The sequence below is a fragment of the Rhinatrema bivittatum genome, chromosome 12, assembly GCF_901001135.1.
Source record: "Rhinatrema bivittatum chromosome 12, aRhiBiv1.1, whole genome shotgun sequence".
Lineage (NCBI taxonomy): Eukaryota > Metazoa > Chordata > Amphibia > Gymnophiona > Rhinatrematidae > Rhinatrema > Rhinatrema bivittatum.
In genome coordinates, this window is record NC_042626.1 from 15108720 (window position 1) to 15132017 (window position 23298).

The 23298-nt window shown below is 46.0% G+C and overlaps 1 protein-coding gene across 5 annotated transcripts in view; it reads left to right on the forward strand.

The window, feature by feature from the left end:
• Window positions 1–23298, forward strand: part of LGR6 (leucine rich repeat containing G protein-coupled receptor 6) — a 168737-nt gene that overhangs the window by 33482 nt on the left and 111957 nt on the right. For 2 of the 5 annotated variants that reach the window (XM_029572349.1, XM_029572350.1), the window contains exon 1: window positions 21363–21585. The exons of the other annotated variants lie outside the window; for them this stretch is intronic. The gene's annotated coding sequence lies outside the window, so the exon portion shown is untranslated. Of the gene's footprint in view, window positions 1–21362; window positions 21586–23298 lie in introns of those variants that run through there. 5 annotated transcript variants of the gene reach the window in all.

Here is a 23298-nt window from a genome sequence, read left to right on the forward strand (position 1 = left end):
TGCATACCTGGTTTTCCAAACACCCATCTCAATGTAATCTACAGAAGCAGCCTCAGACCTCACTGGGTTGGCAGTTAGAAAACCAGGCATGGTCCAATCATCAATTTAATTACATTTTCTATACTAACAACAGCAGGTTAAAGTAGGGACAAAAGAGGATGTTTTAGATAGTAATTACATTGTAAGAAGGCTAGAAATATAACTGAAAAAATGGAGTAAAGATGACATCACTTCTTGCATTCTTAATGCTAGTAACTCTACAAAGGAACTGGAAATACCTCATTGGAGGTCCCTCCCGCCCTTGAATGTAATTTCAGGAACCAAATCGGATTATAATGACTTGGCAGTCTTGCTTTTTAATATTTGTAATTCAGTTAACTTTACACATCCACTTTGGTAAGTCCAACTAAGGTACATTTGGTCTCTCCTAGAGATGATTCAGTGGTGGTTTCAGAATTCTCGGAGGACAGCTAGTCCCCCGCCATCTCAAGCCAGACCAGTAGGGGTTTGGAACAATTTGATACAATAGATGTAATACAGGTAAAACGCTTGGTTTCCCACTTGGGTATAGGCAAATTGATCTAAAGACCGTGCTTGCTGATGTGGTATCGCCATGGCATAACTCGATCATCAATGCTCCTTTATCCACGGCACAGGTCCCAGTGTCACTCAAGCAGGCTAATGTTAAGCTTCTCTTGGAAAAAAAACTGTCTACAAATGCCACATGTTGCAAAACCTATCGCCCTACTTTGAACCTACCTTTCACAGCTAACAAGATTGCAGCCTCTGTTGGTGTTCAGTTGCATGACTTTCTGGAAGGTAGCGAGTGTTCAGATCCAGCACAGTCAAGCTTCCATTCCTCTTTTAGGCCGGAGACGGTATTGACGTCTTTAACCGATGGCACAAGGCTGATGCTGGACCTGGGAGGATTGGGTGTGACCTATCAACCACATTCAATGTGATTGATCATATTGTTCCTTCGGGTCAGCTGAAGGGGTGGGGAATGCAAGGGATGTTGGTTTATTGGTTTGTATAATTTCTTTCTGATCGCTCCCAGGTTGTTATAATGGAGATGTTTCTATGGAAATAGTCCAAAATATATCCTGGGGTGTTCTAGCAGTGTTCCCATTGTCTCTAGTCCTTTTTAATGCATCCCTTCACCTCTTGGGAACCATCATGAGTAGCCTTGGATGGAAGGTGCACCTATTCGCAGACATTCAGGTTCTGCTGCCATTGCACATTGATGCACTAAACGTTTTCTTTCCTCACAGAGTGGGAGAAAAACCTTGGTAAAATAGCCTCACAGTCAGCTGAAACCTGGAGTTTATTGTTTAACTAAAGCTACAACTTGGAAGATAGAGAATGGATTAAAATTAAACGTGGAAAAGACTAAGATTCTATCGGTCAGAAATTCTGACCCTCAGACTTGTCCGCTTAAGTTTCAATGACGTTGTCTGTTAATTTCGGGGAGAAGTACAACGTCGGTGGATGCTCAGGTGGCTGGGGTTAGGCGAGTACAGCTTTTTCCCCTGCGTCCATTAGTTTGGGATCCTGCAGCCTGAGGGGCTCCTGAGCCATGGGGGTGAATAAACCGGGGCAACGGTCGGCGCATTTGAATAGTTTGTTAATATTCAGTGCAAAGGCGCGGGGTTTATAAGACGGAAGTTGTAAGAAGCTCTTGACAAAAGAGCAGAACTTTTCTGTTCAGCTTGAGAGAGAAAAAGAAATACTAACTGGGATCCAGAGCTAAGGGTGCCAGCGTGACTGAGAATAGGAAGTCGCCCTGGCCTTTGAAGGACCATCCCCTGCGTATATATTTCTTTTCTGAAACATTGGTAGTTATTAAGATGAGCTCTTGAAATCTGTTTTTTTGCCAATTTTTTTTTTTTTTATGATCCCGTTTTAACTGTCCTTATGAGAAATGTTCCCACTTCAGTCAGCTTTTGCAAGGCTTGCTGTCCCTTTTTTTGGATGTTGGGGGGGGGGGGGGGGGGCATTTAACTTGGTGCCATTGTGCCTGCAGTGCAGCTGTGGTGTGAGCGAGGCATCAGTCACATCTGGAGACAGGAAATCTCCGTCCAGCCCCAGTTTGCGACAGCAGACAAAAGGCTCTCTGCTGATGTGCGGAGACCACCCATGGGAGCAGGGAGCAGAGGCCGCCCTGCCACCATGTCTTCTGGCTCCACCGAGACACCGTGCTGTCTGCTGGGAGGGGGAGGGGGAGGGCTGGAGGACTTGGGTTTCTAACTCCCTATCGCTAATGCTTTCTTCTCTGTCATGCTTCTGCCATTCTCTTACCGTATGCAGAATCGGGTTAAAAGCCCCATGGCACTTGCATGATTTCTTTCAGTGTCTTCCCTTCCAGCTATTCCAGGAAATTTAAAGTTTTGGAGCAAAAGCCAGGCTCCTTCAAACCTCTGCCAGCAAAACGAGTTTGTGGGTTCTTTGCCCGCTGATTTCCCTTCTGGCTCATTGCTGTTCCCCTCCTGCTCAGGATGATAGAGTGGCCACCAGACTAATATTTAGCTCGGCACAGAGCATATTCTATTGCTTTTGTCCGTGCACAGATTCCCATGCACAAGAAGTCGTGTTCATTAATAATTCTGTCTGCACAGTGTTGTGCAGGATATTTCAGATGAGTGTGAAGTCACCCAGAAAAGATGGCCCCCATTTGAATGGTTGTGCTGAAACCCCCAGCCGGTGGCACCCAGGCTCCCGTACATGGGGGCCCTGCCTTATCTTCAGAGAGTGAAGGATCTTCTGGGTGAGCAAGAGCAGCTTGAGCTGTATGCAGCAACGGACAGGGAGGGGCTATATGGGAGCAGCGACTTGGGTGAAAGATAAGTTGCGCAGCTGGATTTTTGATAGATTGCAATGGAGAGAGCTGAGAGCAGCAGGTTGCAGTAGGGGAAGTGATGAGAGAGTGGATAAGGCTTCTGTTACTGTGTTCAGAAAGGAAGGGATGGATTTTGGTGACTTTATAGAGAAGGAAATCACGCACTTTAGCTGTGTTTTGGATATGTGTAGAGAAGGAGAGAGCGGTTGAATGTGACCCCCAAGCTTATGGGCTGGCGGGATTGGAAGGATGCCAGTGTGATCCACAGAAACAGAGAAAGGAGGAAAGATAAGGAGCTCTATTTTGGCCATGTTCAGCGGCGGATTCCCGAGGAAGACCGGCCCGGAGATTCGCCTCCCAGGCCGGCCCAGGACGCATCACGTGGTCTGCCGAGCGCGGCTCCATCACGGCCACGCACGGCAGACCACGTGACTGGAGCGACCGGCCCTGGCCATGTTGAACTTAAAGTGGCAGTGGGACATCCAAGCAGCAATGTCAGACAAGCAGGCTGAGATGTGGGACTGCATTACTGAAGACATCTCTGGGGGGGGGAGAGGTAGATCTGGGAATCATTAGCATAAAGATGATACTGAAATACCATGGGAGGAGATCAGCATACCAAGGGAATTAGCATGGAGAGAGAAGAGAGGAGGGCCCGGGACAGAATCCTGAGGTTGGTAGAGGAGGATCTATCGTAGAACATGCTGAAAGTGCAATGGGACGTTGTCCCGAAATCCAACAGAGTATCAAGGAGTAAGCTGTGATCAGCAGATAGATCAAAGAGGCTAAGGATTAAGTACAGATATGAACGGGTCAGTGGAGACTTTGGAAAAGGACTGTTTCTGTGCAATGCAGAGGAAAGCCTTCAAGACAGCAGAGGTGACTTGCACGTTCGAGTAGTTTGGATGCAGCAGGAAGGAAGGAGATGGGACAAGAGTTAGCAGCGCAAGTAGGATCTAGTGAGGGGTTTTTTTTGCGAGGTGTGATCAGATCCTGTTTGAAGGCAACAGGAGCAGCTGCCATGGAAAATGATAAACTGAGGATGTGACAGCAAAATATGTGGCAACCTGACCAGGGACAGTATGGACCAGTACAAAAACCTGAGAAATGCTGTATTTTCTGTAACCTGTACCTTTTCTTGATTTATTTCTAGCTTGTAATTTTCCCTTCCTTTCCTACCCTCATATTTTAATCGTTAGTTTGGCAACGCATGTAAAATTGTCCTGCCAATAAAGTTATTTGAATCTGACAGTTGGACGGGATGAATGCAGGGGAAATAGAGCTGAGGAGCTGGGTGGGAATGGAGTCAGAGGAAGACGTAGGGAGTGAAGGGAAGAGAAGATGGGCAGTTTTCTCTACTGTCATTTCAGAAAAGGAGGAGAGGATAGCAGGGGCCAGAGGAAGGGGAGAAGAATGAAGTGGAGGAGAGGGAGGTAGAGGTGACTTGGTTGAGAACCCAAGATTAATTTTTTGAACTTTGTCATGGAAGCAGTCAGCCATCGTCTGGGCAAAGAGTGAAAAGGGAGGCGAAGGCAATTTGAGGAGGGAATTGAATTGTGGCAAAGAGACAGCGAGGGTGGGAGGCAATAGAGTTTGTCAGATGGACATAGCAGTCTTGCTTGGCAAGTGCAGTACAGACTGGAGAGAGGCCAGAATTAATTTGAAATGTATAAAGTTGGCGTGGGATTTTAGCCAGAGACGTTCGGCAGAGCGGGCCCAGGAACGAGTGAGCAAATTCTCGGGGTGAGCCGAGGCTAGGGTTTGGTGCGCCACAAAGGGAGGGGTAAGAGCAAAGCCTAAAGTAAGGGAGAGTTGAGTATTGTAAGAAGTCATCAGCTGACTCAGACAATGTAGTGGAGGAGAGACGAGACGGTGGTGGAATGGATAGAAGGGTTGATAGCCTGGAGATTCCTGAAGGTGTTGGTGGTGTCTGGGGGAGGGTGATTTGTTTATTTGTTTGCTTTATATTCCACCTCTCATGTGAGAGTTATCAGGTGATGTTCTGAGAGGGGAAGAATCGAACTGGAGAAGTCTGAGAGATAGCAGTTGGAAGAAAGGACTGTGACAATGCAAAGGCCTTGCTAGTGTGGAGGGACGATGGAGGTCAAAGGGAGGGGTTAAGGCAATGAGTTTTGTGGCATACGTTAGAGGCGGCATCAGTGTGGAAGTTAAAGTCCCCAAGAATAAGAAAAGGGAAAGAAGGAAAGCCAGTGAGAAAGGAGAAGGGGGGATTTATCAGGGGTCAATAAATAGCTACCCGGAGAGCTAGTGGGGCAAATAGTAAAATGGAGTGGACCTCAAAGGAAGACAAGGAGTTGGATTGAGGTGGAAGAAGAGTAAATCTGACCCATGTCATCTGCTGTCCAGAGGGCTGGCCATTTATTGACTTTATTTGTTACTAATTTAAGCTGTGGGGGGACATCCCCAATTGTGCCTTGTACTAGTTTAGTAATACAAGATATGTCATTGTTCAAAGCATTATATAAACTGTGTGAATGGTTTGTTTGAAGCTGCAGCATTGCTGAGAGAGCACTGGGTGGCATTTGGTGTGATGTTGGATCAATGGACAGTGGTTTTGGGAACCTGTTAATACAGCTGAGGCTAAGGGGTTTGGGTGAGTTTGGCATGATTGGTGGGAAGGTATAATACTGGGTCAAATAGGTTGGAGCTTGGGAAGAAAGAGACCTCTAGGATGTAAAGGTCTGGAGTAGCCAGACGGGGACTGGTGGGGGCCCTGGGCTTGTTTTGGTGAGGAGTGGACCCTATGGGGGGAAAGCCTTAAGGCCAAGGATGGGAGAGCAGGATATTCCTTCCCCTGAGGAACTGGCAGGAATAGGGGCCTCAGGAGGTAACAGAGATTTGAACTCCATTTCCCACACACAGAGAGAGAGAAACTTGGTGGATTGAAGGATCTTAATTCTTTTCAAGTGTGGATTGGGAGGGTAGGACATTGCAAACCTTAGGGAAATCAGATGGCTTCCTTTATAGTGAATGTTTTACTCTGACTGTGGATCCCATGAGCTCTGATTAGTCAGTACCTTCTGTTTTACCAATTACAAAAATGTACGCAGTTGCTGGCCGGAAAATCCAGAAAGAATAAAATGGAGGCTTTTAAGCCAGTGAGTGGTGCGACTTTGTTTGGAACCTGTATTTATGTCTAATGGAAAAATAGGGGGACGAGGTACAGGGAGGGGAGGCGAGGCGATGCCCTCCCTGACCAGTTGGGGAAATGTTTTCTGTTCCTCTGCTCCTAAAAGGGTCCACTTCACCATCTGCATGACTCAAAATTTCAAACCCACTGCCCTTCACCCTCTTAGGGCAGAGCCTCCTGACATTTTATGTGTCTGGTAGTTGGGGTTGTAAAAGGATTGATTTCTTTATTTTAAATATTTGTATCCTGCCTATGGATCTATAAACCACGCTATCTCAAATTCTAGGCAGTTTACAATAAGAACTTCACATGTATTTATTTATTTATCTGGGTTGTAAAACAGAGTTATCCAAGCAGTTTACAATAAAAAGACATAAATAATAAACAAAATCAATCAAAAACAGAATAAAAACAAATCATCTTCCTAAAAAGCCAAATACAAACAAATTAAAACAAACAACAAAAGGCCAGATAAACGATGGTAAAGCCTGTTGTAGACAAAATTTGAATCTTAATTATATGCCTGGACAAATAGCCATGATTTTACAGCCTTTCTAAATTTCAAATAGTTTGTTTTGGCGCAGACATCTAAGGGAAGGGCATTCTATAGAAAAGGTGCCTGGTAAGTGGAAGACTCGTTGCTTGTCTCAAGTCTTCCACTTGAAATCCTATCTATAATCTTCACTAAATTAGATTATTGCAACTCTATTCTACTAGGTCTCCCGTCATCCCACACTAAACCCCTGCAGATGGTTCAAAACACGGCAGCGAGAATATTAACAAACACACGGAGAAGAGACCACATATCTCCAATCCTCAAAGACCTACATTGGCTGCCAATCCACTACAGAATCATATATAAGTCCATAACCACCATCTACAAAGCCATCCATCAATACTCTCCACTTAACCTTCAAATTCCATTCAGAAAATATACATCCGCCAGACCCATCAGAGAATCTTACAGAGAATCCCTACAAGTACCTCACACCAAAACAACTCCGCACATAACCGCCAGAGACAGGGCTTTCTCCACCGCTGGACCGACTCTATGGAACTCCATTCCACCAGACTTGCGACAAGAACCCTGCCTTCCTACATTTAGGAAAAGACTCAAAACGTGGTTATTTATGAAAGCTTTTCCAGACTCCAACTGAACCTTAATTTCTCCATTAACTAACGCTTAGAACCTTCTTTAACATGATAATTAGTAACTCTACCTCAACAGGGTAATTTCTTCAACGTTGCAAAAGCCGTACCTTATTAATTGGCATTCTTGTTCTCTATGTTTAAATTCCTAGCCCCTTTTTCTCTGTTCCAAGTTGGGTAATTCCCTTGTTTTATTGTAACTGCAATCGTTTTATCAGCACCTGTTAATGTTTATTATTATCATTTAAATATTATTATTTTGTGTTCCTGCACCTATTGTTAATTGTAAACCGGCATGATGCGATTCTCATCGCGAATGCCGGTATAGAAAAACTAAAAATAAATAAATAAGTATGTTGAGAACCGGAGAAGGGATTTGTAAAAAACACTTTCTGAGATGAAGTATACATACATAGGAACATAAGACTTGCCGTACTGGGTCAGAACTAAGGTCCCTCAAGCCCAGTATCCTCTTTCCAGCAGTGGTCAATCCAGATCACAAGGAGTAGATAGATTCCAAGCTGTTTATCCCAACAAAAAGCGGTGAATTTCTGAACCTCTACCTTAAGATTGATTTATGGACTTTTCCTCCAGGAACTTGTCCAAACCTTTTTTAAACGCAACTACACTAAAAGCTTTCACCACATCCTCTGGCAACAAATTCCAGAGCTTAATTATGTATTGAGTAAAAATTGTTCTCTTTTAATAGTTTTAAATGTATCATTTAATAACTTCATTGCATGTCCCCTGGTCTTTGTACTTTTTGAAAGAATAAACACCCATTCATGTTTACCCAAGCTGAAGAATCCTAACCATTTTAGCCTTTCTTCATAGGGGAGTTGTTCCATCCTTTTTATAATTTTGGTTGCCCTTCTCTGTACCTCTTCTAATTCTGCTATATCTTTCTTGAGATGTGGTGATCAGAACTGTACACAATACTCAAGATGAGGTCACACCACGGAGCGATACAGAGGCAGCATTATGATACTCTCTGTTTTATTCTCCATTCCTTTCCTTTTTTTTTATATTTCAAAATTTTTATTGACTCAAACAGGTGAATGTATACATTACGTAAAACAAGAGAAGAACAAACGAAAAGCGCATGTACATAAAACCGTCTAAGTCTGTTTTTCATCATAATATGCACTAAACTAGTTACAAAATGTACTATTCAGATTACAGAGCGCATTCCCTACCCACCACCCCCCCCCCAGCAACGTTGGTACAACAACAATAAAAGGATAAAGATAAACATATGATACAGATGAAAAAGATGAGAATGGGTCCGTGAAACATCCTCTGCAAGCAGTAAAGGGAAAACAATAGGTCAAAGAGCATGAGTCAGCAAACTTTAACATCGCCGAGGCAAAAGAGAAAAGGATTAGGTAACCCCTTGACAAGAGCTTAGTGAGGTAAGGGTACCCAACCACCTATCATAAGGGGCCCACGTTTTCTGGAAGGCTCCTAGGCTGTCATAGTGTACGGCCGTGAGGCGACCCAATTGGTAATAGGTGTGCAGGCGCGCCTGCACTTGTGCCAAGCTAGGTGGGTTCTGCTGCTTCCAAAGCTTAGCTATCTCCGAGCGCGCTGCAACACAAACCTGTTGTACTAACCGACTTTGAAACTTATCCAACTCCTCAATAGGTAATGTCAATAAGGCATGCCAAGGTTCTAAGCGGGCAGCCATCTTAAGATCCTCTGTTATCCAAACTCCCAGGGATACCCAAAATCCACGAATCTGTGGGCATTGCCACCATACGTGAAAGTAGGTGCCCAACATCCCACATCCCCTCCAGCAGAGGTTTGATACAGAAGGGGCAAACCGGTGTAAACGGTCAGGTGTGTAATGCCATCTATATATCATTTTGTGGCAGTTTTCCTGCAACCCAGCAGAGATGGAGCATTTAGAAGCATGGAGGAATATAGTGTCCCATTCCTCATCCGACAGTGTCCGGCCAAAATCAGCCGTCCAAGCTGCCTGCTGTGTGAAGGGTCCCTTTTGCCTACTGTTAAGTAGAGCATAAATTTTTGAGATAATACCCTTCAACATGGTAGAATTAAGGCAATAGGACTCAAACAATGAACTAGAAAGCCGGGCTGTGCCCGTCCTAAGCGCCCGTCGCATCAAATAAGAAAGTTTAGCATACAGTAAGAAATCAACAACTGGTAAACGATATCGTGTACCCAGTTCCTCCGCTGTCAGTAATTTCCCTTGCGCCACCACATGAGCTATCTTGACTATGCCCGCCGAACACCATCCCCGGGAAGCAGTAGTAAAGGTCGCAGGAGGTAGAACATAGTCCGTGAATAAATGAGTCAGCAATGTGAGATTACCCTTACCCACTAAACAGAGCTTCCATTGGGACCATACCTTCAAGGTGGTGTGTAAGGCCAGGGGAAAATAGGAAAGCAAACCCCACGTGGAGCACGGCTGCCATGGCAAAGCCGAGATAGATAACGAACCAATCAGGGCTTGCTCTAGCACCACCCACCGAGGAGGGGTCTGAACCCCATGTAACACTACAAGGGCCCGAAGCTGCGCCGCAGCAAAGTACCAAACCAGGTTAGGGACACTTAGACCCCCTCTGTTTTTAGGAAGGTATAAAGTAGTTCTAGCAACACGGGGAGGCCTCCTGCGCCAAATGAATCCAAAAATTAATTGCTGCCAAGATGTGAGGGTGGATGTGGGAAGATAAATGGGTATAGTGGTGAAAAAATATAATAATCTGGGCAGTATATTCATTTTAATTATGGCTATGCGCCCCAGCCAGGAATAAGTATCCCGCGACCAGTTATGTAAATTGTTTTTGATGGTCTGTATTAGTGGAACATAATTCAAATGAAATAACTGTTGGGAATGCGTTCCAATACGTACCCCCAAGTATTTAACTGCATCGACTGACCACCGGAAAGGGTATTCGGCCTGCAACAGCTGCACCGTAGAAGGGGATAGATTGAGATTCAGGATTTCAGATTTCTCATAATTAACCTTGAGACCCGAGACCCCCGTAAAGGCTTGTAGCTCTCGCATGATCCCCTCCAGAGACACCAGCGGGTCTGTTAAGGTAAGCATAACATCGTCCGCAAACAATGAGATTTTAAAATGGTGCTCGCCCCTCCGAATGCCCAGTATATCCTGTGCCCCCCGTACCCGTGTGGCAAATGGTTCTAAGAATAAGGCGAATAACAACGGGGACAGCGGGCACCCCTGCCTGGTGCCTCGCCCAATCGCGAAAGGAGCCCCATAACCACCATTAGCCTTTACGCGTGCCTGTGGTTGCTGGTACAATTTAGAAATCCACTGTATAAAGTATGGACCAAAGGACATGCGAGCCAGAGTGTTAAACAAAAAGGGCCAATGGACAAGATCGAACGCTTTTTCAGCGTCGAGTGACAATAATACCGCTGGTGAGCCAATATGTTGGGCTAAGTCCACTATGTCCACAATACGTCGGACATTGTCTGCCGCCAATCTGCCCGGCACGAACCCCACCTGGTCGGGATGAACCAGCGAGGTCAGCACGCCATTGAGGCGAGCAGCAAGAACACGGGCGAAAATCTTTAAGTCAACATTAATAAGGGAAATAGGTCGGTAAGACCCGCAGAGAGACGGGTCCCTACCAGGTTTGACAAGAACCGATATCCCCGCTATATTGGCGTGGCTATCTATCCGACCTGAGTCACGTAAGGAATTAAAAAAATCTGTTAAGGGCCCCGCTAAATGAGTGGCAAAACTACGAAAATACACGCCCGTAAGTCCATCCAAGCCTGGGGCTTTACCCGGCTTTAGAACTTTAATGGCTGCTTGAACCTCTATAGGTGTGATGGGTCGATCTAGCAAGTTCTGTTGGTCCTTAGTCAGAGTGGGCAAGTCGTGCTGGGTTAAGTATGTCTGTATATCTGCCTCTGATATTGCCGTATCACTCGTATACAAGCGAGCATAAAAATCCGTAAAAGCACACCGAATGTCCTCAGAGGCCGTTACCAAAGCCCCATTACCAGTACGGACCTTGGCAATTAGCGTCTGGGTCCGTGCCACCCTTAGTTTGTTGGCCAGATATTTCCCGGCTTTGTTCCCACCTTCAAAAAACCGTTGCTTTAAGCGCAGCAGGTGATGACTGACAGCCGCATCATCTAAGGACCGGAGACGGTCCTTCGCCCGCAGCAGCTTCTGATACACAGCATTGGACCCGTGCTTCATATGTTGCTTGGTAAGACTAGCTATCTCAGCTACCAGCGACACCCGCTCCCGCTCACGCTCTTTATTACAATAAGCTGATCTGGCAATAAAAAGACCTCTGACAAAAGCTTTGGAACAGTCCCACACTGCAGAAGGGGAGACTCCTACATCCTGGTTATTCAAAAAATATTCCTGCAGTTGCTGGGAAATATGATTTTTAAACTCATTATCTTTCAGCAGGGTGTCATTGAGTCGCCATGGTCGGAAACCTCTGTCGGAGTTATCAAAAAGGGCCTCTATCCAAATAGGAGCATGATCCGACCAGGTCAGAGGCTCTATATCAGTCCGCACAACAGAGTTTTGAAAGTGGGAGGCGACAAACAGATAGTCTATGCGAGTATATGAGTTGTGCGGAGCAGAGAAAAAGGTATAAGAGCGGGAGTGCGGGTATCTCTGCCGCCAGATGTCCACCAATCCCCATTTATCCAGGAACTGTCGCCAAACATGGCGCACCCCTTGGGCTGATATGATTTGCGAGGAGCTATCTAACTTGGGGTCTATTGTTAAGTTAAAATCCCCGCCAACAATTAGGGTACCCTCCCCATGAGTAGATAACAACCCATCAAGGTCCTCCAGAAACTGGTCTTGATTGGCATTAGGGGAATAGGCATTCAGAAGGGTATAGACACTAGTGCCCACCCGTATTTTGAGAAGCACGTATCTACCAGAGGGATCACATTTACTATAAAGGAGATCAAAAATAAAATTATTAGAAATGAGGATACCAACCCCCGTATAACGGGAGAGCTTAGTACTCGCCGCCCAATAGGCTCTGTCATAAGAGGGAGTCGCTAAAAGACGCGTATGGTGTCTACGAACGTGCGTCTCCTGTATGAAGGCAATCGCAGCATGCTGAGAAAGCAACTCCCTCCTTAGAAGCTGTCTTTTACGGGGTGTATTAAGGCCCTTGACATTAAGGGATATAATACGCGATGTCATCACTTAATGATAAGGAAGGAAGTAACAGCATACAGCCCATGACCCCCTATTTCCCCAGTACAAAGACCAACCCTGCCACAGGGAAGGTTCAAAAAGGACCCAGACATCAACCAAAACCATAGAACGTTGCTATCCCCAAATTTCCTATGTATTTCCGCCAATAACCTGCGGAAAACCCCAACTTCTGGGAGCTTTCGCATCCGAACCGAAGCAGCCAGCAAAAGTACGCCGACCACCGCCCCCCATGTGAATCATATAGAATATACAAGAAAAAAAAAAGAAATGAGAAAACCCTCTCGAAAAATAAATGTCACCTTTACTAGGCTAAAACAGTAAGGCAGCTGGAAAACAAACCAAAGTCACACTTGTCCTCACACAGTCAGTGTAAGCGCTGAGTAATAGTAAAACTCACAGAACGGTGAGACAAAACCCATGATTATTCAAAACCCCATCAGGTCTGCATATCGTCCCTCAGCCCTTGTCGGAAGATGCTTGCGAAGAGGGGTGCTGCTGACGCCGTAGTCGACGACCCCCCTGGGTGGCTCGTTGCCATCTTGGTGCCGGGTCCATCTGCACGGTAGCCGCCGCCATTTTGGGAACTTGAAATTGCGTAGGGAGTTGTGCTTGTTTGAAGGCCTCAGCCGCTTCCTCCAGCGTCCGCACCCGATGTGTGATCCCTTGATGTTGGAATTGTAGGCCAAAAGGGTAAGTCCAGCGGTAACGAATCGAGCATTCCCTAAGATTAGAAGTCACTTCGCGAAAATCATAACGCTTCTTCAGCGTGAGAGGGGCTAAGTCCTGGAAAATTGCTAGTGGGTGATTCTCCCAGTGCACCTCCTTCGCCTGTCTCGCAGCTTCATAGACCAGTGTTTTCTGTTGATAACTGTGAAAACAGATAACAAGGTCCCTGGCCCGCTGCTCCTTACGGGGGCCCAACGCCCGATGGGCCCGTTCCAATTTTATCCCCTCCGGCAGCGTAGTATTAGCTGTGGGGCCTTCGCTCGAATTATTAAGAACGTGAGCACATATGCGCTGCGCCACAGCCGTGGCGTCCACATACTCCTGTGTGTCCGGCACTCCTCGAATTCGGAGGTTACATCGACGACTACGGTTTTCTAAGTTCTCAAGCTTCTCCGATATAGAGGACAGTTCCGTGGTTATGTGTGCATGCTGTGAGGACATTTGGTTTAGTGTTTCGCTGTGGCCTTCCACTCTCACATCGATGTCGTCTACCCTGTTGCCGAGTGAGGCGACTTCTTCTTTTAAGTCCGCGACCGCTGCCATCATCTCATTGCGGAACTTCTTCATATCAGCGCGTAACTCAATGAACCAGGATCGGGCATCAGTTTTAGTAAGTAGCTCCGATGTTGTCTGCGATGGAAATGAGGTATCGCCGTCCGCCTCCCCATCTGAAGGCTCCGTATCAGCGGTCGCAAGCTCGGCGTCCTCGCGGCCCTCCAGGCCCGGCATCGGTGCCGCTTTATCATAAGCGAATTGCTTAAGATCTGTAGTCTTACGTTTTGTGGCCATAGCAGGGCTTCACTGATAACCCAAACAATGCGAGGTGGAAATACTGGCACTTTTAAGCAAGAAAAACGCCTATTTTTAGAGGGTTTTCGTGCGATAGGGGACGGAGCTCTGCACTCACGCGTCTGCCTCCATTCGCCGCTCAACAGCGCCCCCCTCTCCATTCCTTTCCTAATAATCCCTAGCATCCTATTTGCTTTCTTGGCTGCTGCTGCTGCACAATGAGCAGAAGATTTCAACGTATTGTCAATGATGACACCTAGATCCTTTTCCTGAGTGGTTACTCCTAATGTGGACTCTTGAATTGTGCATTTGGGTTACTCTTCCCTGTGCATCACTTTGTGCTTGTCCATTTGCATGCCCAGTCTCCCAGTTTTGCAAGGTCATCTTGCAATTTCTCACAGTCCTCTTGTGATTTAACAAATTTGAATACCTTACTTGTTGTTCCCATTTCCAGGTCATTTATAAATACATTAGTGGTCTCAGAACAGATCCCCAGGGCACTCCACTATTCACCTTTCTCCATTGGGAAAATGTACTAATTAACCCTACTCTCTGTTTTCTATCTTTTAACCAGCTCACAATCCACAATAGGACACTGCCCCCTATCCCATGTCTTTTTAATTTCATAAGAAGTTCTCTCACGAGGGACTTTGTCAAATGCTTTCTGGAAATCCAGATATCAATTATATCAACTGGCTCACCTTTATCCACATTTATTTACGCCCTCAAAAAAATGTAGCAGATTGGTGAGGCAAGACTTCCCTTGACTAAATCCATGTTGGTTTTGTTCCAACTAAGCCTATCTATATGTTCAGCAATTTTGTTTTCATGATAGTTTCTATCATTTTACATGTCACACACATCAGATTCACTGGTTTGTAGTTTCCTGGATTACCCCTTGATCCCTTTTTAAAAATTGGTGTTATATTGGCAGCCCTCCAGATTTTAATGATAATTTACAAATTACTAATAGTAGCTCCACAATTTAATTTCTCAATTCTTTCAGCACTCTGGGATGTATACCATCTGGTTCAGGTGATTTGCTACTCTTTGGTTTGTCAATTTGCGCTAGGACAAATTGACAAACCGGGTTCACTGAGATTGGTTTCAGTTCCTCTGAATCATCACCTTTTGAATATCATTTTCTGGCATGGGTATGTATGTATTTATTTATTTATCGAGTTTTATATACCGTCGTTCGGTTTTGCCATCACAACGGTTTACAAAGTTTCAGTGTTTAACAGAGTGTTCAAAATTCATATGCTTGTTGACATAGTTATCTTATTCGTTATAAACATAGTTTGGTTGTAAATTGTACAGGTTAAATTACATGTTTTGGATTGGATCTGCATGTTTATATGGGCCGATAGGGGGGGAAGTTGTAACATTTCTCTGCAGATAATAGGATGGAAAGGATGAGCAGTATACACGCTGGTAACAAACTATCGGGCTGATACAGTAAAAACTGTGGGAGAGCCGGCGCTCCGAGGCGAGCACCCGCTCTCCCGACGCATGCCCAGGCCACTCTCCTGGGCGCACGATCAAGTATTTAAATGAGGGCCCACGGTAATAAGGAGGCGCTAGGGAGACTAGCGCGTCCCTAGCGCCTCCTTATTGACAGAAGCGGTGGCTGTCAGCGAGTTTGACAGCCGACGCTCAAGTTTACCGGCGTCGTCAATACTGGAGTAACTGAAAGCACCCATTATTACTGCGCTGCTGATTGTGTTAGCTTCCCTAATTTCTTGTAGCATTTCATTGTCTGTCTGTTCATTAACAACCTGGCCAGGTAAATAGGAACACCGGAGTGAAGTGCACGAAACGTCAGACAGAGAATTTGAAATCTAATGCGACAGATCACAGGGAGCCAACGTAGAGTTTTTGAAGGTCTGCTATAGATTACTTTAGCTCAGTGGTCTGAAGCACTTTAAGCCGTTGGATGTGAGATACTGGTAAACCCTGGAGCAGGGAATTGCTATAGTCAGTTCTGGAAGTAATGAGAGAATATACCAGATCATGACAGTAAAGCAGTGAATGGCAAATATATCTCAGAAAAAAAAAGATATTTGAACTATACAAGAAATATGATAAACTTGATTCTAAATTGTCTATGGTTCAACGCCCAAACTAATAGCAACATCTTTAAGGAAACAGGAGTGCCTGCCAGAGTAGGTAGAAAAGATGGAGGAGGGGTAGAAGCCGTGGTACTTATCCATAAGGCCTCAGATTTGGAGGGATGAATTTTGAGTTTATGATCGGATAATCGCACACTGAACACAATTTTTGCATCCATTATGTCTCATCATGAGTGCCAACACAGCTCCCATCGCAAACTTGCTTTTTTGGAGTTTCAGAAAGCTTGGGCCTTGCAATAATGAGTGGGAACAAATGTTCCTGTGCCAAACTGAACTTTTTTGCATTTGTGCCCATCTTCACCCCAAGATTTGCTCGCGTAGGCTCCTGCTGGGCATCTTGCCCAGGACAGAAGATTTCTCATTAACAGTATGGATGTGTACACTCCGTTTTGTTGTTGTTGTTATTGTTGTTTCTGTTTCTTCTGTTTGTTTGTGTGGATTTTTTTCAGGGTTTTTACTTTTTTTTTTCCCAGAGTTTATTTGCTGAAAACAAAAAAAAACAAAAATTCTTGTGTTTTATAGTTGTTTTTGGTTTGTTTGAAATTAATTAAAAATGGGCTCATTTGTCAAATGAATGCCCATCCCTAAGCAACAGTGCTGAATGATGCAGGTTAAAAAGAACTCATTATCCCATCCCCTGCTGCTGGTACCATCTGCTTGGGTCCCTCTTCCTCACCAACCTAGCCTTCCGCTAAACAAGATACCTTCCCTATAGATCAGCAAAGCTGTCACAAAATGTTAACATGATGTCTTGACCCGATTTGCAGCACCATACCAGGCCATAGGGACAAAGGGTCCCTCAGTATGAGAGCAGGGCACTGGCCCCCGCGTGACTCTGCCGAGGGTTTTACTAGTCTACAGGGGGATTCATCATTCTGCGATCAGCACAGCTGACCCTGTTAGTTTGTCCAATGCCCGTGGCAGCAGGAAACACTGGAGCCGGCTCAGGGTGGAAGGGTTGAGAGATTTTTCAGCTACTAATGCAGGGAGAGTGAGGCTGCAGTCTACTGCCATAACCAGAAAAAGGGTGAGAAACAGCTGGACACATCTGCAGGGCTACGAGCAAACTGACTGGCTCATAAGCCGGCTGAAGGAGTGGAGGGGGAGCAGGATGATATAATTAATTTATTCTATGCATTCTGCAGCAGTAACACAAATCTGGCCTAAGTGTACAGTTTCATAGTAGAGGCTGTGCTGGGGGATAAAAGTTTACTTTGCGGGAATGGGGTTTATGCCCCATTTCAGCAGTTTGATGGATTAAATCAAATTTAATTCATTATTTTCCCAGTGAATACAATAAACCAAATCCCCTACAATATTACAACGGTAGTCTCCTCTCTATGGGCCAGATGCAGTAAAAGGTTTTGTGATTGAGTGTCTGTGGGAGGAATGTTCATACATTGGGCCCCAGGTGTGGGCATACCTGGATGGCATTTAGGCTTGTCAATAAACTCCAGGTTTTTAGGATAGTAATATTTCCTCCTTTAGATTAAGCGGGCCCTGAACATAGAAAAGCTTTTCCCTGGTCTCATGGAGATGAATTATTTTAGGAGAGGGAACAGTCAGTAGATGTTGACTTGACGATCTTAGACAGCGAGAGGGGTTGATACAATTTTAATGCTGCATTGAAAATGGGAGGGGCGAGCTTGTTGGTGACGCCCTTAAACACGAGCAGAATAGCTTTAAAAATGACCCTCCATTTAATTGGTAAAAAATGTAAACTGATCAAAGTTGGGGTAATATGCCCCTGTAATACCCCTGGCTGCTGAATTTTGTACCAATTGCAGAGCTCTCAGTGATTTTTGTGGAAGTCCCAAATATAAGGAGTTGCAATAGTCAAGAGGAGACAGTACAATAGACTGTATAGTTGTTCTTAAATCTGCCTGACATCCAGAGCAAGTGTAAGTTAAAATATGAGGCTTTGATAACTTTAGAAATTTGAGGTTTCGGTGACAAAGTAGTGTCCATAATAAATCCTACGTTTCTGGCTTCTGTTACTATGGGAATTTGTTGGTCATCCAGCCCCCAAAACTTGGGTAATTTGGGATCAGGGAATCTGGCTCAGGTACAAGATTTCAGTTTTTGACACATTCAGCGATAACTTGTTTTTATACAGCCAGGCTTTCAGGGTCTTCAGAACCGAGGTGCTTTCAGCTGAGCCTTGAATAGGCACATAAAACTGAATGTCACCCGCACAGAGCCGATGGCTCCACGTCTAAGCGCAGCAATACGTTACGCGCTCTCTCTGGTGGCAGAATTGGGCAGGGGGGGGGGATACTCAGGGTAGACTGAGCCACCGCCGCAGCTGAAGGAGGGAGTGCAGTGCCAGAGCTGCTGACATGATGGAGGAGGTGGGTGCCAATTTCAGTTTTCACATAGGGCACCGCTTAGCCTAGCGCCGGTCCTGAGGGGAAGGATGATGTTGCCTGAACATACGAATGGTTCATAGCTCACCTTACCAGAGTGGCGTGGAGGGGAGGACAGGAAAGGGGCTGATGTGTTAGCAGAGCGGTGGGACGACAGCAGGATTGTGTCTGGTAACGAGCGAGGAAACCCATGTCTGTACTGGGTCCTTTTTATCTTCGTTTTGAAGAATCTGATCATTTACGCTTTATTTATATAAAGATTCTTATATCCCACCTATATCAGGCCTGCTGGGCGACGCACATCCCTTTTGGTATCCAGATCATAAGGTCATTCTGAGAAATGCTCCCCCGTGGAGGTGGTGGCCCCACTGGGCGCACAGAGGGCCGGATTTTAAAAAGCCTACGAGCGTAGGTGGGGTTACACGCGCCGGGCCTATTTTAGAAAGGACCGGCAACGCGCGTAAAGCCCCGGGATGCGTCTAAGTCCTGGGGCTTCGAAGAGGGGGCGGGGAAGGGTCAGAGGCTGTCCGGTTCGGAAAGGAAGGGGTTAAACAGGGTGGAGAACCTGCAGTAACCAGAGCCTTATTTTTTTTTTTTAAGCTGGATAGAGGAAAGGACATTGGACAAAGTCAGAGCTGTGACCTGGCATCCAGTCTGCTCAGTTATTCCCTTCTAGGCTGCTCCAGCTAAGGCTCTTTCCCAGCTGTCAGCCATACAGGCTTGAACCCCTGCAGGATGTTTGCACTCATTTTCTCTCTTTGCCCCTCTACCATTCTGGATATTTGAAAACAGAAGCTCTTAAAAACCACTGAGAGGTTTTTTTTTTTTTTTTAATTCTAAATCAACCAAGCATCTTTTACTAATGCTCATGTAAAGAACAGGGATGTGCATTCGGATGATCCGAACCTGAGAAACATGACGAATGAGTCTATTTTTGATTTGGTTCATCGCAACCAAATCAAAACATCAACTCAACTGAAAATCTCTGAAAATTTTTGGATCATTCATTTTGGCAAATAGCACGCATTATTTGTCAACATGAATGATCTGAAAAACGTTAAAACAAAAAAAAAAAAAAGAAATCCTATACAAAATTTAGCTGGAAACAGCCTGAACTGAACCAGAAATGTTTCCCTGTACATCCCTAAAGAAGACCTATTCTGCTTTATCGTGTAACTGTTATATCAGCAATAGCCAGCAAACCATGACCTTACTATACCTCCCTCCAAAAAAAAGTCTCTTTCACGTGGGATGAGAAGACAGACGCAGCTGTGCATCAGTGGATCATGGGATGAGTGCACCTGGCAGGGTCCCAGGTCTTTCCTCATTCAGAACTCCCAGTTCAGCCCCGCTCCTCATACTGAGAATACGCAACTATAACCCCAGAATAACTTGGGATGTAAACAAAACAAAACCTGGGGTGGGGGAGGAACAGGACAAGCAAAGCAAGCTGATCCTGGGTAGGGTGACCCTGCAGCTCTGTGCCTTAAGGGTCCAGCTGATCCAGTCCTGGTTTTACTCCCTTGGTAAAGAGGATTTTTTTTTTCTTTTTTAGATAATTTAGTTATTGGTTAAAACAAATGAAATCTATTGGCGTCTTCATTTTTTGTTCTAAATTGTATTTATTTCCTGGGGAAATACTGATGCTTACAATTTTCAAAAGCTCCTCCTTCATAGGCATGGACTTCTGTTCTGTCAGGGTCTGGATTTAAATTATTTGCCTTTCCAAATCTGAGCTCAAGGCAAGTTACAAATCAGGAAGGTCCCTGCCCCAGAGGGCTCCTAATCTAATGGCCTAATTTTCTAAGCATTTTTCTCAGTGACACAGAGTGGGAGAAGAGCCAGGCCCTGAATTTGTATCTGAGGAATGGAAAATTAAGTGATTTGTTCAAAGTCACAAGCAGTGTCTGGGGGGAGGAGTGGGATTTGAACCCTGGCTTCTCAGCTCCCTGCTCTAACCGCAAGGTTACTTCTCCACTCCTGGTGAGCCCACTGCATGCTTTGGAGATGTAGTGTTTAGAAATGTATCTCATGCATATTCATTGTGGATATCCTGAAAACTTGACTGGCCTTTGGATTACCAGGGTTTGGGAAACCCTGGTCTAAGTTCATCAGAGGGCATCACTGTACTAATCGTCCTCAGAAATCTCCTCCACCCTCCTATGCAAGCAGCACATTGATACACAGAAAGTTTGAGCAAATAATGATCAAATAAAGCTTGCAGCCGTAATAAAAAGGTGCATGACTTTTAGTTTTTAAAAAAAGGAAGGAGACCCAGGAATAAGACCAAAAGAGGATGCACTGGAACCGAAAAAAAAACAGGCAAGGCAGTTCCTTTTGAAGGTGCAAGCTCGCAACCTTATTCCGGGCCCTGCAGCTGGCTCCACTTCCCCAGCGCTGAGATTAGTCTGCAAATCTCTGGGCTTTAGCACATAAGCACCCATGTGAAGGGCTGTTCTGGGACTCTGCTTTTCTTTCATGTTTCCTGTTTAAAAAAAAAAAAAATAATAATAATAAGGGGGAGCCTGTGAGGTTTGGCTTTGTGTGAACAATGGCCAGCGGCTTCTGCCAAATCCAGCCTAGCCCAGGCACAGTTTCTGCTCTTGTTTTGTTCATTGCCTTTTTTTATTTGGCTGGCTTGCTTCCTTTCCCTTCTCAGTCCCAGGTAGGCTGTGCAAGCAGGGGCAGGCAGGTGGCTGCGCTGCCCCGTGAATCAAGGAGCCTAACCTTGCAGGGAATATAACTTCAGCTCTGCTCTTCTCTCTTGCTCCTGCCATTCTTAATTCTTCCCTTTTTCCCGCTCTTCCAGCACATCTCTGCTTTTTCTTTAGGATCAGTATTCTGGGGGCACCGCCTGGCTGAGGTGAAGCTTCCCTTCTGTCCCCCCCCCCGTGTCATTGCAAGATCTCCAGCCATCTCCCTCCATCCTTTCCCAGGTGAGCCTGAGTTACCGGGCTCCACCACCTCGGCTGGCGGCTCATTCCGAGCATCTACCACCCTCTGAATAAGGAAGCCGCCTCCCCTTGGCCTGCCTCCTGGCACTGTATGCAAGCCTGCTGGATACGTGATGGCTTCCCTCACACCCTTTTTCGTCTTTCTTTCAGAGTTTCTTAAGTCTCTCTGGGTCGGGCCGCGTCTCCCGCACCATTTCTGTCTTTAAGATACGTTTTATTTTTTTTAAATCAATCTTCTGGCTGCTGAACGTTTTGCGCCTGCAAACTTTCATTTAATAGGTGTGAAAGGTGAGTTAAGAAAGGACATGCAGAGCTTCCTCAGAAACTCTGATAAAAGTGTGTTGGGGGGGGGGGGCTGGAAGGGGAGGAAGCAGGGTGGTGGGGGTCACCATACGTTGACCTCTGTGAAAGCCTGCAGTTAGATGAGGGGCTGGTGCCAGAGGTGAAAATGGGGCTGGGTGAGCTGAGCCTCGGCTGGGGATGGACCGCACCCCATGCCTGAGCCCTGTAGCGGTCACATCCAGCCTTCCTTTCTCGCCCAGTCCTGGAAGCCTGCCTAACCGGCCTGGCTCCCAGCACACCGGGTAACGAACAGGCAGGACACTTGCAAATTGCTTTCATGCATATTCATTGCGGTTGTCCAGAAAAAGCAGACTATTTATTTATCTCACTTTTTGATTGGCCACTCACCCTTCCAAAAACAATCCTCCAGGCAGGGCACAATTAGGAGGTCTGCATTCAGCCACTGGCTTGGCTAGCAGAGTTTCCCAGCTTCCTTGGCAGGGATATTCAGCAGCATGGGCAGCAGTCCTAAGGTTATTCGGCTGTGTTATCTGGCAAACTTACTCGGACAGATGGCTCGGCCCTGGAACATCCATGCCCTGCCCCCGAGCCAGCCGGATATCTTTTCAGCCGGTTAAGCATTCATCCAGCTATCTCGGGATCGGGCAGCATGGCAGGATTTTCAAACCCTAGAACTTTTAATCAACAATTTGCACTTAGAAACTTTCCTGAATAAAACACCCAAAGCATAGCAGGTGGAGAGGGTTACGAAATCTTGTCCTGCAGCAGGTGGAGCATCTGGAAAGCATCTGGCGCTGTGACTTTCCGGAAGGGGCTTTGGGATAATTGGGTGAGGTGAGGTGAGGTCCCCCAGGGAATGGTGCAGGACAGCAGCATCATTCAGCAGCTCCTTGCCCTCTTCTTCCGGCGGCTGTCCCGTTTAATCGATGTGACACGCAAATGACCCAGCGAGATTCAAAGTGGACTCTGAGAGTCGCTGACTGCCATCTGAAGTGGGGAGGGAAGTGGGAACACAGTCAGTCTGATGGTTACCTAAAAGGAGGTCTGCCGCCTCGTACAAGGGTAGGATTAGATGGCTTCACGTCCTCAGAATAAGTGGGCATTAGCAGTCCTGCTTTCCAGAGGGCCTTCAGGCTCCTACATGTACTGCCGCAAAACCAGGACCAGCTCTGCCTGCCCCTTCTGACTTAGTGTCAGCTGGAACGGAAGTGGGATAGTTGGGGGCTGGCGCCATGGCTTGGCTATTGTACGCAGTCCTCTAAGAGACAGTTCCTGCCATTCAGTGCCACAAATGTTATAAAGAATGTTTCTATAGTTTATTGCCTCTTGGGAAGGGCCTATAGTGCTACATGATATAGTGCTATCCAGTCAGGGGGGCGGCGGGGATCTCTGCTGGAATGTCTTTAACAAAGCAAGCCCGTCCCATCTCGTCCTTCGTGCCAGGATGACGAGAGAAGAACCAGGGGCCTGGCCCGATATTCCCTTTCAGAAAACCAACACCCTTAATTATTCTCCTTTTGCTTTCACAAAGATGAGGAAGCCCATGAAATCAGAGCGGGACGGAGCCGGACTGTATTACCCCCATAGCTACGCGTGCAAACCTGGCCGGGCGGGATCGGATGTTGCAGCTCCAGCTCCCCACTCACCTTTTCGGCCTCCTCTGGAGTTGTCCTTTCCTTGCTTTCCGGTGAGACAGAT